General features: G+C 55.0%; 1 long non-coding RNA gene across 1 annotated transcript in view; it reads left to right on the top strand.

Moving 5' to 3' along the window:
- LOC140489180 (uncharacterized) overlaps window positions 1-20,650 on the top strand; it is a 55,477-nt gene extending 34,827 nt beyond the window's left edge. Inside the window, exons 2-3 of the long non-coding RNA XR_011963108.1 lie at window positions 19,115-19,202; window positions 19,417-20,650. This is a non-coding gene — a long non-coding RNA (uncharacterized lncRNA). The remainder of the gene's footprint in view (window positions 1-19,114; window positions 19,203-19,416) is intronic.
- The last annotated feature ends 275 nt before the right edge of the window (window positions 20,651-20,925 follow it).

The following is a 20,925-nucleotide window of genomic DNA, read 5'->3' as shown; positions in this document are numbered from 1 at the left end:
CAGTGCACACACACTCAGATCAGCGCACACACACTCAGATCAGCGCGTACACACTCAGATCAGCGCGCGCACACTCCGATCAATGCGCGCGCACACACAGATCAGTGCGCGTACACACTCAGATCAGCGCGTACACACTCAGATCAGTACGCACACATTCAGATCAGCGCGCGCACACACTCAGATCAGCGCACACACACACTCAGATCAGCGCGCACACACACTCAGGTCAGTGCATACAATCAGATCAGCGCACACACACAGATCAGCGCACACACACACACACACAGATCAGCGCACACACACACACGCTCAGATCAGCACGCACACACTCAGATCAGAGTGCACGCATACACAGATCAGCATGGACACACACTCAGATCAGAGCGCACACACATTCAGATCAGTGCACACACACTCAGATCAGAGCACACACACTCAGATCAGAGCGCACACACTCAGATCAGCGCACACACACATTCAGATCAGCGCACACACATTCAGATCAGTGCACACACACTCAGATCAGTGCACACACACTCAGATCAGTGAACACACACTCAGATCAACGCGCGCACACACTCAGGTCAGAACGCGCACTCACAGATCAGCGCACACACACTCAGATCAGCGTGTACACACTCAGATCAGCATGCGCAGACACAGAGGTAAGCGTGCGCACACTCAGATCAGCGCACACACACAGATCAGCGCACACACACTCAGATCAGCGCGTACACACTCAGATCAGCACGCGCACACACAGAGATAATCATGCGCACACTCAGGTCAGCGCATTCGCACACACTCAGATCAGCGCGCACACACAGATGAGCACGCATACACTCAGATCAGTGCGCACACATACACAGATCAGCACGCAGACACACAGATCAGTGCGCACATACACTCAGATCAGCACGCACACACTCAGATCAGCGTGCACACACACTCAGATCAGCATGCGCACACACAGATCATCATGCGCGCAGAGATAAGTGCGCGCACATTCAGATCAGCGCACACGCACACACTCAGATCAGCGTGCGCACACACACACAGATTAGCACGGACACACACTCAGATGAGAGCACACACACTCAGATCAGCGCGCACACACATTCAGATCAGCGCACACACTCAGATCAGCGCACACACTCAGATCAGTGCGCACACACTCAGATCAGCGCGCACACACTCAGATCAGCGCGCACACACTCAGATCAGTGCACACACACTCAGATCAGCGCACACACACTCAGATCAGCGTGCGCACACACAATGAGATCAGAGTGCGCGCACACACACTCAGATCAGCACGCACACACTCAGATCAGCACGCACACACTCAGATCAGCGCGCGCACACACTCAGATCAGCGCGCACACACACTCAGGTCAGCACACACACACTCAGCTCACACACACTCAGATCAGCGCACACACACACTCAGATCAGCGCACACACACACTCAGATCAGATTGCGTGCACACACTCAGATCAGCGCACACACACTCAGATCAGCGTGCACACACACAGATTAGCAGGCATACACTCAGATCAGTGCACGCACACACTCAGATCAGCGTGCACACTCAGATCAGTGTACACACCCACACACTCAGATCAGCGTGCACACACACACATCAGTGTGCGCACACACACAGATCAATGCGCACACTCAGATCAGCGCGCACGCACACTCAGATCAGCGCGCACACACACAGATCAGCGCGCACACACTCGGATCAGCGCGCACACACTCGGATCAGCGCACACACACTCAGATCAGCGCTCACACACTCAGATCAGCGCACACACATTCAGATCAGCGCACACACACTCAGATCAATGCACACGCACTCAGATCAATGCGCGGACACACTCAGGTCAGAACGTGCACTCACAGATCAGCGCACACACACTCAGATCAGCGCACACACACTCAGATCAGCGCGTACACACTCAGATCAGCGCGTACACACTCAGATCAGTGCGCACACACTCAGATCAGCACGCACACACTCAGATCAGCACGCACACACTCCGATCAGCGTGCACGCATACACAGATCGGCGCGGACACACACTCAGATCAGTGCGCACACACTCAGATCAGCATGCACACATTCAGATCAGCGTGCGCACACAGAGCAGCGCGCACACACTCAGATCAGCGTGTGCACACACTCAGATCAGCGCACACACACACTCAGATCAGAGTGCGCACACACATTCAGATCAGCGCACACACACTCATATCAGCGCGTGCACACTCAGATCAGTGTACACACCCACACACTCAGATCAGAGTGCGCACACACACACTCAGATCAATGCGCACACACATTCAGATCAGCGCACACACACTCAGATCAGCGCGTGCACACTCAGATCAGCGTGCGCACACACAGATCATCATGCACGCAGAGATAAGTGCGCGCACATTCAGATCAATGCACACGCACACACACACTCAGATCAGCACGCACACACTCAGATCAGTGCACACTCAGATCAGTGTACACACCCACACACTCAGATCAGCGTGCACACACACACATCAGTTTGCGCACACACACAGATCAATGCGCACACACAGATCAGCGCACACACGCACTCAGGTCAGCGCGCACACACTCAGATCAGCGCGCACACACTCAGGTCAGCACACACACACTCAGATCAGTGTACACACCCACACACTCAGATCAGAGTGCGCACACACACACTCAGATCAATGCGCACACACATTCAGATCAGCGCACACACACTCAGATCAGCGCGTGCACACTCAAATCAGCGTGCGCACACACAGATCATCATGCACGCAGAGATAAGTGCGCGCACATTCAGATCAATGCACACGCACACACACACTCAGATCAGCATGCACACACTCAGATCAGTGCACACTCAGATCAGTGTACACACCCACACACTCAGATCAGCGTGCACACACACACATCAGTTTGCGCACACACACAGATCAATGCGCACACACAGATCAGCGCACACACGCACTCAGGTCAGCGCGCACACACTCAGGTCAGCGCGCACACACTCAGATCAGCGCGCACACACTCAGGTCAGCACACACACACTCAGATCAGCGCAGACATACCCACACTCAGCGCACAAACAATCAGATCAGCGCGCACACACAGATCAGCGCACACACACACTCAGATCAGCGCGCACGCACACTCAAATCAGCGCGCACACACTCAGATCAGAGTGCACGCATACGCAGATCAGCGTGGACACACACTCAGATCAGAGCACGCACACACAGATCAGCCCGCACGCACACATTCAGATCAGCGCACACATTCAGATCAGAGCGCACACACAGATCAGCGCACACACGCACTCAGGTCAGCGCGCACACACTCAGGTCAGCGCGCACACACTCAGATCAGCGCGCACACACTCGGATCAGCGCGCACACACTCGGATCAGCGCGCACACACTCGGATCAGCGCGCACACACTCGGATCAGCACGCACACACTCAGATCAGCGCGCACACATTCAGATCAGTGCACACACACTCAGATCAATGCACACACACTCAGATCAATGCGCGGACACACTCAGGTCAGAACGTGCACTCACAGATCAGCGCACACACACTCAGATCAGCGCACACACACTCAGATCAGCGCGTACACACTCAGATCAGCGCGTACACACTCAGATCAGTGCGCACACACTCAGATCAGCACGCACACACTCAGATCAGCACGCACACACTCCGATCAGCGTGCACGCATACACAGATCGGCGCGGACACACACTCAGATCAGTGCGCACACACTCAGATCAGCATGCACACATTCAGATCAGCGTGCGCACACAGAGCAGCGCGCACACACTCAGATCAGCGTGTGCACACACTCAGATCAGCGCACACACACACTCAGATCAGAGTGCGCACACACATTCAGATCAGCGCACACACACTCATATCAGCGCGTGCACACTCAGATCAGTGTACACACCCACACACTCAGATCAGAGTGCGCACACACACACTCAGATCAATGCGCACACACATTCAGATCAGCGCACACACACTCAGATCAGCGCGTGCACACTCAGATCAGCGTGCGCACACACAGATCATCATGCACGCAGAGATAAGTGCGCGCACATTCAGATCAATGCACACGCACACACACACTCAGATCAGCACGCACACACTCAGATCAGTGCACACTCAGATCAGTGTACACACCCACACACTCAGATCAGCGTGCACACACACACATCAGTTTGCGCACACACACAGATCAATGCGCACACACAGATCAGCGCACACACGCACTCAGGTCAGCGCGCACACACTCAGATCAGCGCGCACACACTCAGGTCAGCACACACACACTCAGATCAGTGTACACACCCACACACTCAGATCAGAGTGCGCACACACACACTCAGATCAATGCGCACACACATTCAGATCAGCGCACACACACTCAGATCAGCGCGTGCACACTCAAATCAGCGTGCGCACACACAGATCATCATGCACGCAGAGATAAGTGCGCGCACATTCAGATCAATGCACACGCACACACACACTCAGATCAGCATGCACACACTCAGATCAGTGCACACTCAGATCAGTGTACACACCCACACACTCAGATCAGCGTGCACACACACACATCAGTTTGCGCACACACACAGATCAATGCGCACACACAGATCAGCGCACACACGCACTCAGGTCAGCGCGCACACACTCAGGTCAGCGCGCACACACTCAGATCAGCGCGCACACACTCAGGTCAGCACACACACACTCAGATCAGCGCAGACATACCCACACTCAGCGCACAAACAATCAGATCAGCGCGCACACACAGATCAGCGCACACACACACTCAGATCAGCGCGCACGCACACTCAAATCAGCGCGCACACACTCAGATCAGAGTGCACGCATACGCAGATCAGCGTGGACACACACTCAGATCAGAGCACGCACACACAGATCAGCCCGCACGCACACATTCAGATCAGCGCACACATTCAGATCAGAGCGCACACACAGATCAGCGCACACACGCACTCAGGTCAGCGCGCACACACTCAGGTCAGCGCGCACACACTCAGATCAGCGCGCACACACTCGGATCAGCGCGCACACACTCGGATCAGCGCGCACACACTCGGATCAGCGCGCACACACTCGGATCAGCACGCACACACTCAGATCAGCGCGCACACATTCAGATCAGTGCACACACACTCAGATCAATGCACACACACTCAGATCAATGCGCGGACACACTCAGGTCAGAACGCGCACTCACAGATCAGCGCACACACACTCAGATCAGCGCATACACACTCAGATCAGCATGCGCAGACACAGAGGTAAGCGTGCGCACACTCAGATCAGCACACACACACTCAGATCAGCGCGTACACACTCAGATCAGCACACGCACACACAGAGATAATCGTGCGCACACCCTGATCAGCGCATGCGCACACACTCAGATCAGCGCGCACACACAGATCAGCACGCATACACTCAGATCAGTGCGCGCACACACACAGATCAGCACGCAGACACACAGATCAGTGCGCACATACACTCAGATCAGCGCACACACACCCAGATCAGCGTACACACCCACACTCTCAGATCAGCGTGCGCACACACACAGATCAATGCGCAGACACACTCAGAGCAGCATGCGCACACACTCAGATTAGCACGCGCACACAATCAGATCAGCGCGCTCATACACACTCAGATTAGCGTGCACACAGATCAGCGCACACACAGTCAGATCAGCACACACACACACTCAGGTCAGCATGCACACACTCAGATCAGCGCGCGCACACTCCGATCAACGTGCGCGCACACATAGATCAGTGCGCGTACACACTCAGATCAGCGTGTACACACTCAGATCAGCATGCGCACACACAGATATTCATGCGCGCACAGAGATAAGTGTGCGCACACTCAGATCAGCGTGCGCACACACACACAGATTAGCACGCACACACAGATCAGTGCGCGCACACACTCAGATCAGCGCACGCGCTCAGATCAGCACGCACACACTCAGATCAGCGTGCACACACACTCAGATCAGCATGCGCACACACAGATCAGCGCGCGCACACACATAGATCAATGCGCACACACATAGATCAGCGCGCGCACACACTCAGATCAGCCCACACACACCCACACTCAGATCAGCGCACACACACTCAGGTCAGTGCACACACTCAGATCAGCGCGCACACACAGATCAGCGCACACACACACATGCTCAGATCAGCGCACACCCAAACTCAGCTCACACACAATCAGATCAGCGCGCGCACACACTCAGATCAGCACACACACACACTCAGATCAGCGCAGACACACCCACACTCAGCGCACACAATCAGATCAGCGCGCACGCACACACTCAGATCAGCGCGCACACACTCCGATCAGCGTGCACGCATACACAGATCGGCGCGGACACACACTCAGATCAGCGCACACACACACACACACACACGCTCAGATCAGCACGCACACACTCAGATCAGAGTGCACGCATACACAGATCAGCGTGGACACACACTCAGATCAGAGCACGCACACACAGATCAGCCCGCACGTACACATTCAGATCAGCGCACACATTCAGATCAGAGCGCACACACTCAGATCAGCGCACACACTCAGATCAGCGCGCACACACACTCAGATCAGCACACACACACCCACACTCAGATCAGTGCACACAATCAGATCAGCGCGCACACACAGATCAGTGCACACACACACTCAGATCAGCGCAGACACACCCACACTCAGCGCACACAATCAGATCAGCGCGCACACACACTCAGATCAGCGCGCACACACTCAGATCAGCGCGCACACACTCAGATCAGCGCGCACACACTCAGATCAGCGCAGACACACCCACACTCAGCGCACACACTCAGATCAGTGCGCACACACTCAGATCAGCACGCACACACTCAGATCAGTGCGCACACACTCAGATCAGCACGCACACACTCAGATCAGCGCGCACACACTCCGATCAGCGTGCACGCATACACAGATCGGCGCGGACACACACTCAGATCAGCGCACACACAGATCAGCATGCACACATTCAGATCAGCGTGCACACACTCAGATCAGCGTGTGCACACACTCAGATCAGCGCACACACACACTCAGATCAGAGTGCGCACACACACTCATATCAGCGCACACACACTCAGATCAGCGCATGCACACTCAGATCAGTGTACACACCCACACACTCAGATCAGAGTGCGCACACACACACTCAGATCAATGCGCACACACATTCAGATCAGCGCACACACACTCAGATCAGCGCGTGCACTCAGATCAGCGTGCGCACACACAGATCATCATGCGCGCAGAGATAAGTGCGCGCACATTCAGATCAATGCACACGCACACACACACTCAGATCAGCATGCGCACACACAGATTAGCACGCACACACTCAGATCAGTGCACGCACACACTCAGATCAGCGTGCACACACACACATCAGTTTGCGCACACACACAGATCAATGCGCACACACAGATCAGCGCACACACGCACTCAGATCAGCGCGCACACACTCAGATCAGCGCGCACACACTCAGGTCAGCACACACACACTCAGATCAGCGCGCACACACAGATCAGCGCACACACACACTCAGATCAGCGCGCACGCACACTCAAATCAGCGTGCACACACTCAGATCAGCGCGCACACACATTCAGATCAGTGCACACACACACTCAGATCAGTGTACACACCCACACACTCAGATCAGCGTGCACACACACACATCAGTGTGCGCACACACACAGATCAGCGTGCGCGCACGCACTCAGATCAGCGCGCACACACTCAGATCAGCGCGCACACACATTCAGATCAGTGCACACACACACTCAGATCAGCGTGCACACTCAGATCAGTGTACACACCCACACACTCAGATCAGTGTGCGCACACACACAGATCAATGCGCACACACAGATCAGCGTGCGCACACGCACTCAGATCAGCGCGCACACACTCAGATCAGCGCAGATACACCCACACTCAGCGCACACACACAGATCAGCGCACACACACACTCAGATCAGCGCGCACACACTCAGATCAGCGCGCACGCATACTCAGATCAGCGCGCACACACTCGGATCAGCGCGCACACACTCGGATCTGCGCGCACACACTCGGATCTGCGCGCACACACTCAGATCAGCGCGCACACATTCAGATCAGTGCACACACACTCAGATCAATGCACACACACTCAGATCAATGCGCGGACACACTCAGGTCAGAACGCGCACTCACAGATCAGCGCACACACACTCAGATCAGCGCGTACACACTCAGATCAGCACACGCACACACAGAGATAATCGTGCGCACACCCTGATCAGCGCATGCGCACACACTCAGATCAGCGCGCACACACAGATCAGCACGCATACACTCAGATCAGTGCGCGCACACACTCAGATCAGTGCGCGCACACACTCAGATCAGCGCACACACACCCAGATCAGCGTACACACCCACACTCTCAGATCAGCGTGCGCACACACACAGATCAATGCGCAGACACACTCATAGCAGCGTGCGCACACACTCAGATTAGCACGCGCACACAATCAGATCAGCGCGCTCATACACACTCAGATTAGCGTGCACACAGATCAGCGCACACACAGTCAGATCAGCACACACACACACTCAGGTCAGCATGCACACACTCAGATCAGCGCGCGCACACTCCGATCAACGTGCGCGCACACATAGATCAGTGCGCGTACACACTCAGATCAGCGCGTACACACTCAGATCAGCATGCGCACACACAGATATTCATGCGCGCACAGAGATAAGTGTGCGCACACTCAGATCAGCGTGCGCACACACACACAGATTAGCACGCACACACAGATCAGTGCGCGCACACACTCAGATCAGCGCACGCGCTCAGATCAGCACGCACACACTCAGATCAGCGTGCACACACACTCAGATCAGCATGCGCACACACATAGATCAATGCGCACACACAGATCAGCGCGCGCACACTCAGATCAGTGCACGCACACACTCAGATCAGCGTGCACACACACACATCAGTTTGCGCACACACACAGATCAATGCGCACACACAGATCAGCGCACACACGCACTCAGATCAGCGCGCACACACTCAGGTCAGCACACACACACTCAGATCAGCGCGCACACACAGATCAGCGCACACACACACTCAGATCAGCGCGCACGCACACTCAAATCAGCGTGCACACACTCAGATCAGCGCGCACACACATTCAGATCAGTGCACACACACACTCAGATCAGTGTACACACCCACACACTCAGATCAGCGTGCACACACACACATCAGTGTGCGCACACACACAGATCAGCGTGCGCGCACGCACTCAGATCAGCGCGCACACACTCAGATCAGCGCGCACACACATTCAGATCAGTGCACACACACACTCAGATCAGCGTGCACACTCAGATCAGTGTACACACCCACACACTCAGATCAGTGTGCGCACACACACAGATCAATGCGCACACACAGATCAGCGTGCGCACACGCACTCAGATCAGCGCGCACGCACTCAGATCAGCGCAGATACACCCACACTCAGCGCACACACACAGATCAGCGCACACACACACTCAGATCAGCGCGCACACACTCAGATCAGCGCGCACGCATACTCAGATCAGCGCGCACACACTCGGATCAGCGCGCACACACTCGGATCTGCGCGCACACACTCGGATCTGCGCGCACACACTCAGATCAGCGCGCACACATTCAGATCAGTGCACACACACTCAGATCAATGCACACACACTCAGATCAATGCGCGGACACACTCAGGTCAGAACGCGCACTCACAGATCAGCGCACACACACTCAGATCAGCGCGCGCACACTCCGATCAACGTGCGCGCACACATAGATCAGTGCGCGTACACACTCAGATCAGCGCGTACACACTCAGATCAGCATGCGCACACACAGATATTCATGCGCGCACAGAGATAAGTGTGCGCACACTCAGATCAGCGTGCGCACACACACACAGATTAGCACGCACACACAGATCAGTGCGCGCACACACTCAGATCAGCGCACGCGCTCAGATCAGCACGCACACACTCAGATCAGCGTGCACACACACTCAGATCAGCATGCGCACACACATAGATCAATGCGCACACACAGATCAGCGCGCGCACACTCAGATCAGTGCACGCACACACTCAGATCAGCGTGCACACACACACATCAGTTTGCGCACACACACAGATCAATGCGCACACACAGATCAGCGCACACACGCACTCAGATCAGCGCGCACACACTCAGGTCAGCACACACACACTCAGATCAGCGCGCACACACAGATCAGCGCACACACACACTCAGATCAGCGCGCACGCACACTCAAATCAGCGTGCACACACTCAGATCAGCGCGCACACACATTCAGATCAGTGCACACACACACTCAGATCAGTGTACACACCCACACACTCAGATCAGCGTGCACACACACACATCAGTGTGCGCACACACACAGATCAGCGTGCGCGCACGCACTCAGATCAGCGCGCACACACTCAGATCAGCGCGCACACACATTCAGATCAGTGCACACACACACTCAGATCAGCGTGCACACTCAGATCAGTGTACACACCCACACACTCAGATCAGTGTGCGCACACACACAGATCAATGCGCACACACAGATCAGCGTGCGCACACGCACTCAGATCAGCGCGCACACACTCAGATCAGCGCAGATACACCCACACTCAGCGCACACACACAGATCAGCGCACACACACACTCAGATCAGCGCGCACACACTCAGATCAGCGCGCACGCATACTCAGATCAGCGCGCACACACTCGGATCAGCGCGCACACACTCGGATCTGCGCGCACACACTCGGATCTGCGCGCACACACTCAGATCAGCGCGCACACATTCAGATCAGTGCACACACACTCAGATCAATGCACACACACTCAGATCAATGCGCGGACACACTCAGGTCAGAACGCGCACTCACAGATCAGCGCACACACACTCAGATCAGCGCGTACACACTCAGATCAGCACACGCACACACAGAGATAATCGTGCGCACACCCTGATCAGCGCATGCGCACACACTCAGATCAGCGCGCACACACAGATCAGCACGCATACACTCAGATCAGTGCGCGCACACACTCAGATCAGTGCGCGCACACACTCAGATCAGCGCACACACACCCAGATCAGCGTACACACCCACACTCTCAGATCAGCGTGCGCACACACACAGATCAATGCGCAGACACACTCATAGCAGCGTGCGCACACACTCAGATTAGCACACGCACACAATCAGATCAGCGCGCTCATACACACTCAGATTAGCGTGCACACAGATCAGCGCACACACAGTCAGATCAGCACACACACACACTCAGGTCAGCATGCACACACTCAGATCAGCGCGCGCACACTCCGATCAACGTGCGCGCACACATAGATCAGTGCGCGTACACACTCAGATCAGCGCGTACACACTCAGATCAGCATGCGCACACACAGATATTCATGCGCGCACAGAGATAAGTGTGCGCACACTCAGATCAGCGTGCGCACACACACACAGATTAGCACGCACACACAGATCAGTGCGCGCACACACTCAGATCAGCGCACGCGCTCAGATCAGCACGCACACACTCAGATCAGCGTGCACACACACTCAGATCAGCATGCGCACACACATAGATCAATGCGCACACACAGATCAGCGCGCGCACACACTCAGATCGGCGCGCACACACCCACACTCAGATCAGCGCACACACACTCAGGTCAGTGCACACAATCAGATCAGCGCGCACACACACACACACACGCTCAGATCAGCACGCACACACTCAGATCAGAGTGCACGCATACACAGATCAGCGTGGACACACACTCAGATCAGAGCACGCACACACAGATCAGCCCGCACGCACACACAGATCAGCCCGCACGCACACATTCAGATCAGCGCACACATTCAGATCAGAGCGCACACACTCAGATCAGCGTGCACACACACTCAGGTCAGTGCACACAATCAGATCAGCGCACACACACACTCAGATCAGCGCGCACACACACTCAGATCAGCACACACACACACTCAGATCAGCGCAGACACACCCACAATGCGCGCACACACTCAGATCAGCACACACACACACTCAGATCAGCGCAGACACACCCAAACTCAGCGCACACAATCAGATCAGCGCGCACACACAGAGCGCGCGCACACACTCAGATCAGTGCGCACACACTCAGATCAGCGCGCACACACTCAGATCAGCGCGCACACACTCCGATCAGCGTGCACGCATACACAGATCGGCGCGGACACACACTCAGATCAGCGCACACACAGATCAGCGTGCACACATTCAGATCAGCGTGCACACACTCAGATCAGCGTGTGCGCACACTCAGATCAGAGTGCGCACACACACACTCAGATCAATGTGCACACACACTCAGATCAGCGCACACACTCAGGTCAGCACACACACACACTCAGATCAGCGCAGACACACCCACACTCAGCGCGCACACACAGATCAGCGCGCGCACACACTCAGATCAGCGCGCGCATACACTCAGATCAGCGCACACACTCCGATCAGCGTGCACGCATACACAGACCAGCGCAGACACACACTCAGACCAGCACACACACAGATCAGCATGCACACATTCAGATCAGCGTGCGCACACAGATCAGCGCGCACACACTCAGATCAGCGCACACACACACTCAGATCAGAGTGCGCACACACACAGATCAACGCGCACACACAAATCAGCGCCCACACATTCAGATCAGCGCACACACTCAGATCAGCACGCACACATTCAGATCAGCGCATACACTCAGGTCAGAACGTGCACACACAGATCGGCGCGCACACACACTCAGATCAGTGTGCGTACACACACTCAGATCAGCACGCACACACTCAGATCAGCGCACACACACTCAGATCAGCATGCGCACACACAGATCATCATGCGCGCACACTCAGATCAGCGCACAAGCACACACTCAGATCAGCGTGCGCGCACACACACAGATCAGTGCACACACACTCAGATCAGCGTGCGCACACACTCAGATCAGCGCGAGCAGACACACTCAGATCAGTGCGCACACACTCAAATCAGCGTACACACCCACACACATAGATCAGCGTGCGCACACAATCAGATCAGCACACACACAATCAGATCAGCGCGCGCACACAGATCAGCGCACACACACACACACTCAAATCAGCACGCACACACTCAGATTAGTGTGCATGCATACACAGATCAGCGTGGAGACACACTCAGATCAGAGCATGCACACACAGATCAGCGCACACACACACTCAGATCAGCGCACACACACTCAGATCAGCGCACACACACTCAGATCAGCGCGCGCACACACTCAGATCAGCGCGAGCAGACACACTCAGATCAGTGCGCACACACCCAAATCAGCGTACACACCCACACACATAGATCAGCGTGCGCACACAATCAGATCAGCACACACAATCAGATCAGTGCACACACACACAATCAGATCAGCGCGCACACACACAGATCAGCGCACACACACTCATATCAGCACACACACTCAGATCAGCGTGCGCACACACAATGAGATCAGAGTGCGCACACACACTCAGATCAGCACGCACACACTCAGATCAGCGTGCGCACACACAATGAGATCAGAGTGCACGCACACACTCAGATCAGCGTGCACACACACTCAGATCAGCGCGCATACACACTCAGGTCAGCACACACACACTCAGATGAGCACACACACACCCACACTCAGATCAGCGCACACACACTCAGGTCAGTGCACACAATCAGATCAGCGCGCGCACACAGATCAGCGCACACACACACACACGCTCAGATCAGCACGAACACACTCAGATCAGAGTGCACGCATACACAGATCAGCGTGGACACACACTCAGATCAGAGCACGCACACACAGATCAGCCCGCACGCACACACTCAGATCAGCGTACACACATTCAGATCAGCGCACACACTCAGATCAGAGCGCACACACTCAAATCAGCGCACACACTCAGATCAGCGCACACACTCAGATCAGTGCACACACACTCAGATCAGCGCGTACACACTCAGATCAGCGCATACACACTCAGATCAGCATGCGCACACACAGATCATCATGCGCGCAGAGATAAGTGCGCGCACATTCAGATCAGCGTGCGCACACACACACTCAGATCAGCGTGCACGCACACACACTCAGATCAGCGTGCACGCACACACACTCAGATCAGTGCGCGCACACACTCAGATCAGCGCACACACTCAGATCAGCGCACACACACTCAGATCAGTGCACACCACTCAGATCAGCGCACACACACTCAGATCAGAGCGCACACACTCAGATCAGCGCACACACTCAGATCAGCGCACACACTCAGATCAGTGCACACACACTCAGATCAGCGCGTACACACTCAGATCAGCGCATACACACTCAGATCAGCATGCGCACACACAGATCATCATGCGCGCAGAGATAAGTGCGCGCACATTCAGATCAGCGTGCGCACACACACACTCAGATCAGCGTGCACGCACACACACTCAGATCAGTGCGCACACACACTCAGATCAGCGCACACACTCAGATCAGCGCACACACACTCAGATCAGTGCACACACACTCAGATCAGCGCACACACACTCAGATCAGCGCGCACACATTCAGATCAGTGCACACACACTCAGATCAGAGCGCACACACTCAGATCAGCGCGCACACACTCAGATCAGCGCACACACATTCAGATCAGTGCACACACACTCAGATCAACGCGCACACACACTCAGGTCAGAACGCGCTCTCACAGATCAGCGCACACACACTCAGATCAGCGCGTACACACTCAGATCAGCACGCGCACACACAGAGATAATCGTGCGCACACTCAGATCAGCGCATGCGCACATACTCAGATCAGCGCGCACACACAGATCAGCACGCATACACTCAGATCAGTGCGCACACACACACAGATCAGCACGCAGACACACACAGATCAGCGAGCACATACACTCAGATCAGCGCACACACACCCAGATCAGCGTACACACCCACACTCTCAGATCAGCGTACGCACACACACAGATCAATGCGCACACACACTCAGATCAGCACGCACACACAGATCAGCGTGCGCACACACTCAGATTAGCACGCGCACACAATCAGATCAGCGCGCGCATACACACTCAGATTAGCGCGCACACAGATCAGCGCACACACAGTCAGATCAGCACACACACACACTCAGATTATCACGCACACACTCAGATCAGCGCGCGCACACTCCGATCAACGTGCGCGCACACACAGATCAGTGCGCGTACACACTCAGATCAGCGCATACACACTCAGATCAGCACGCGCACACACAGATCATCATGCACGCACAGAGTTAAGTGTGCGCATACTCAGATCAGCGTGCATACACACATAGATTAGCACGCACACACACTCAGATCAGCGCGCACTCAGATCAGCACGCACACACTCAGATCAGCGTGCACACACACTCAGATCAGCACGCACACACTCAGATCAGCGTGCGCACACACAGATCATGCGCGCAGAGATAAGTGCGCGCACATTCAGATCAGCGCACACGCACACACTCAGATCAGCATGTGCACACACACACAGATTAGCACGCACACACACTCAGATCAGCGCGCGCACACACTCAGATCAGTGTGCGCGCACAGTCAGATCAGCGTTCGCGCACACACAGATCAGCGCGCACACACTCAGATCAATGCGCACACACAGATCAGCGCGCGCGCACAAACTCAGATCAGCGCGCACACACACTCAGATCAGCGCGCACACAAACTCAGATCAGCGCACACGCACACTCAGATCAACGCACACACACTCAGGTCAGTGCATACAATCAGATCAGCGCGCACAGACACACGCTCAGATCAGCGTGCACACACACTCAGATCAGTGCGCGCACACACTCAGATCAGTGCGCGCACACACTCAGATCAGCGTTCGCGCACACACAGATCAGCGCGCGCACACACACTCAGATCAGCGTGCGCACACACATAGATCAATGCGCACACACAGATCAGCGCGCGCGCACACAAACTCAGATCAGCGCGCACACACACTCAGATTAGTGCTCACACACACACTCAGATCAGCACGCGCACACAAACTCAGATCAGCGCACACACACTCAGGTCAGTGCATACAATCAGATCAGCGCACACACACAGATCAGCGCGCACAGACACACACGCTCAGATCAGCACGCACACACTCAGATCAGAGTGCACGCATACACAGATCAGCATGGACACACACTTAAATCAGAGCACGCACTCAGATCAGCGCACGCACACACTCAGATCAGCGCACACACTCAGATCAGCGCACACACACTCATATCAGCGTGCGAACACACAATGAGATCAGAGTGCGCACACACACTCAGATCAGCGCGCGCACATACTCAGATCAGTGCGCGCACACACTCAGATCAGTGCGCGCACACACTCAGATCAGCGCGCACACTCAGATCAGCATTCGCGCACACACAGATCAGCGTGCACACACTCAGATCAGTGCGCACACACACTCGGATCAGCGCGCACACACCCAGATCAGCGTACACATCCACACACTCAGATCAGCGCGCACATACACTCAGATTAGCACTCACACACACACTCAGATCAGCGCGCACATACACTCAGATTAGTGCTCACACACACACTCAGATCAGCGCGCACATACACTCAGATTAGTGCTCACACACACACTCAGATCAGCGCGCACATACACTCAGACTAGCGCTCACACACACACTCAGATCAGCGCGCACATACACTCAGATTAGCACTCACACACACACTCAGATCAGCGCGCACATACACTCAGATTAGTGCTCACACACACACTCAGATCAGCGCGCACATACACTCAGATTAGCACTCACACACACACTCAGATCAGCGCGCACATACACTCAGATTAGTGCTCACACACACACTCAGATCAGCGCGCACATACACTCAGATTAGTGCTCACACACACACTCAGATCAGCGCGCACATACACTCAGATTAGTGCTCACACACACACTCAGATCAGCATGCACATACACTCAGATTAGTGCTCACACACACACTCAGATCAGCGCGCACATACACTCAGATTAGTGCTCACACACACACTCAGATCAGCGCGCACATACACTCAGATTAGCACTCACACACACACTCAGATCAGCGCGCACATACACTCAGATTAGTGCTCACACACACACTCAGATCAGCATGCACATACACTCAGATTAGTGCTCACACACACACTCAGATCAGCGCGCACATACACTCAGATTAGTGCTCACACACACACTCAGATCAGCATGCACATACACTCAGATTAGTGCTCACACACACACTCAGATCAGCGCGCACATACACTCAGATTAGTGCTCACACACACACTCAGATCAGCGCGCACATACACTCAGATTAGTGCTCACACACACACTCAGATCAGCGCGCACATACACTCAGATTAGTGCTCACACACACACTCAGATCAGCGCGCACATACACTCAGATTAGTGCTCACACACACACTCAGATCAGCGCGCACACACACTCAGATTAGCGCTCACACACACACTCAGATCAGCATGCACATACACTCAGATTAGTGCTCACACACACACTCAGATCAGCGCTCACACACACTCAGATCAGCGCGCACATACACTCAGATTAGTGCTCACACACACACTCAGATCAGCACGCACATACACTCAGATTAGTGCTCACACACACACTCAGATCAGCGCGCACATACACTCAGATTAGTGCTCACACACACACTCAGATCAGCATGCACATACACTCAGATTAGTGCTCACACACACACTCAGATCAGCGCTCACACACACTCAGATCAGCGCGCACATACACTCAGATTAGTGCTCACACACACACACTCAGATCAGCGCGCACATACACTCAGATTAGCACTCACACACACACTCAGATCAGCGCGCACATACACTCAGATTAGTGCTCATACACACACTCAGATCAGCACGCACATACACTCAGATTAGTGCTCACACACACACTCAGATCAGCGCGCACATACACTCAGACTAGCGCTCACACACACACTCAGATCAGCGCGCACATACACTCAGATTAGTGCTCACACACACACTCAGATCAGCGCGCACATACACTCAGATTAGTGCTCACACACACACTCAGATCAGCGCGCACATACACTCAGATTAGCGCTCACACACACACTCAGATCAGCATGCACATACACTCAGATTAGTGCTCACACACACACTCAGATCAGCGCGCACACAGACATGGATGCTGACACACCTCAAACACAGAGACACAGACATTTGCTCAATGTCATTTGCACATGCATGCACTCTCAGACACGGACACTGCCTAACAAACACACAGACATTGCAAATACACGCACTGTCTCTCTCGCATGCACACAAACGCTCTGTCTCTGTCTCACACACATACACATACGTGTGAACAGGCACACAGTGAGAAGGAAATCTGCCATCATTACGTGGTCTGGCCTACATGTGGCTCCAGACCCACTCTGCTGTGGCTGACTGAACTGCCCATCGAGTGCCACGGGGCACTGTTCAAGAAGATGCCATCACTTTCGTAAAGGCCACCTGTGTGCCGTGGCCATGCCACTCAACGTCGCAGGAAAGGAGCGATAAATATTGCCTGGGTTTTGTAACCGCGGCGTGTGTCGCTCGGTTTTGCCCCCCCTCCGACCGAGCCGGGAGTGAATGACCTTCCGTTTTCTCTGCCTTCAGCACAGAGTCACCAAGAGCAGCAGCACAGAGCAGTCGGAGCGAGGCTGAACACACGCTACATCATTCCATTTGGATAAAGGACAAACAGGTGAGCACCGTGGGACCTCCAGCATGGAGGGGAGGGCTGGGTGGGTGGGGGAGGGCTGGGTTTGGGTACAGTACCCAGTGGTGGGGTGTGGGATGGGGGCAGTGGGCTGGGGGATTGGGGCCGCTGCTGGGGATGGATGAATCCACAGCATGATGGGACTCGGTGTCCAAACCCGACACTAACACCCTTTCTCCCCCTGCACATTCCCCTACAGATCCCCTGTTGATGGAGACGGTGAATGGGAAACGATTATACGCGACCGGACACAGTTCCTGTACAAGCAAATCCACCGAGCCCTGTCACTCTCACCGTTCACCACCACCTCACAGAGACATCAGCAACTGACTCGGAGCAAACATTACTCCAACTCCCCTCTCCCAGGGTCGGACATCCCCGAAATGAACCCCCCCACCCGAACCCAGAACTGCACAGGGGACCTCATGCCCAAGACCCTCACCCAAACCCCAGGGACCCTCACTCAAACACAGAGAGCCCCGTCCCGCCCCCACTCAACCCCTGAGGACCCTCACCCAAACACAGAGAGCCCCATTCCCCCCGAGGACCCTCACCCAAACACAGAGAGCCCCATTCCCCCCACCCAAACCCCAGGGACCCCCACTCAAACACAGAGAGCCCCGTCTCGCCCCCACTCAACCCCCGAGGACCCTCACCCAAACACAGAGAGCCCCATCTTGCCCCCACTCAAACCCCAGGGACCCTCACTCAAACACAGAGAGCCCCGTTCCCCCCACTCAACCCCCGAGGACCCTCACTCAAACACAGAGATCCCGGTCTCCCCCCACTCAGATCCCGGGGACCCTCACACAAACACAGAGAGCCCCGTCTCCCCACTCAAACCCCGGGGACCCTCACCCAAACACAGAGAACCCTATCTCCCCCCACCCAAACCCCGGGGACCCTCACCCAAACACAGAGAACCCTATCTCCCCCCACCCAAACCCCGGGGACCCTCACCCAAACACAGAGAACCTGTCTTCCCCCTCAGATTTCAGGGCCTTGGGGGGGAGGGGAGGGGGGGGCGGAGGGGATCCCCCCACACAACCCCACCGTGCGCTCATCCAGCAGCCCAGACACTGGGGAATGCCAGGGGTCAGGAACTGTCCATTCTCCCAAGCCCATTCAGCCCGGAACGATTTCCCACTCCCGTAACTGCCCTCTCCCAATGTAAATGAGTTTGGTTGGAGAGAGTGGATTTCCTAGATTATATATTTTATTTTTAAATATATCGGTGAGTTTTGATTTTCAAATACTTTTTTTTTCCTGTTTCTCTGTCCCCTGCTTTCATTGGCTGACCACAGCCTGATCTCAACACAAGTGGGACATTCTGATGTGAGAGTGTAGCCCGGGTATGTTCAGTGTTACTTTGGGTGTTTTATTCGATATATATATAATATTATATATAGTTATTAAATTGTTTACAACAATAATGGAGGCTGCTGTTGCTTTCATTCACGTTTTGAATGACCTTTGGATTTGTTGCTGAGGGGTGGGGCCTGTTGCTGAGGGGTGGGGCCTGTTGCTGAGGGGTGAGACCTGGTTGCTGAGGGGTGGGGCCTGTTGCTGAGGGGGTGGGGCCTGTTGCTGAGGGGTGTGGCCCTGTTGCTGAGGGGTGTGGCCCTGTTGCTGAGGGGTGTGGCCCTGTTGCTGAGGGGTGGGGCCCTGTTGCTGAGGGGTGGGGCCCTGTTGCTGAGGGGTGGGGCCC

The sequence above is a fragment of the Chiloscyllium punctatum genome, chromosome 18 (genome assembly GCF_047496795.1).
Source record: "Chiloscyllium punctatum isolate Juve2018m chromosome 18, sChiPun1.3, whole genome shotgun sequence".
Taxonomy (NCBI): domain Eukaryota; kingdom Metazoa; phylum Chordata; class Chondrichthyes; order Orectolobiformes; family Hemiscylliidae; genus Chiloscyllium; species Chiloscyllium punctatum.
Note: the sequence above shows the minus strand (reverse complement) of the source record. Positions and strands in the feature narration are given on the sequence as shown.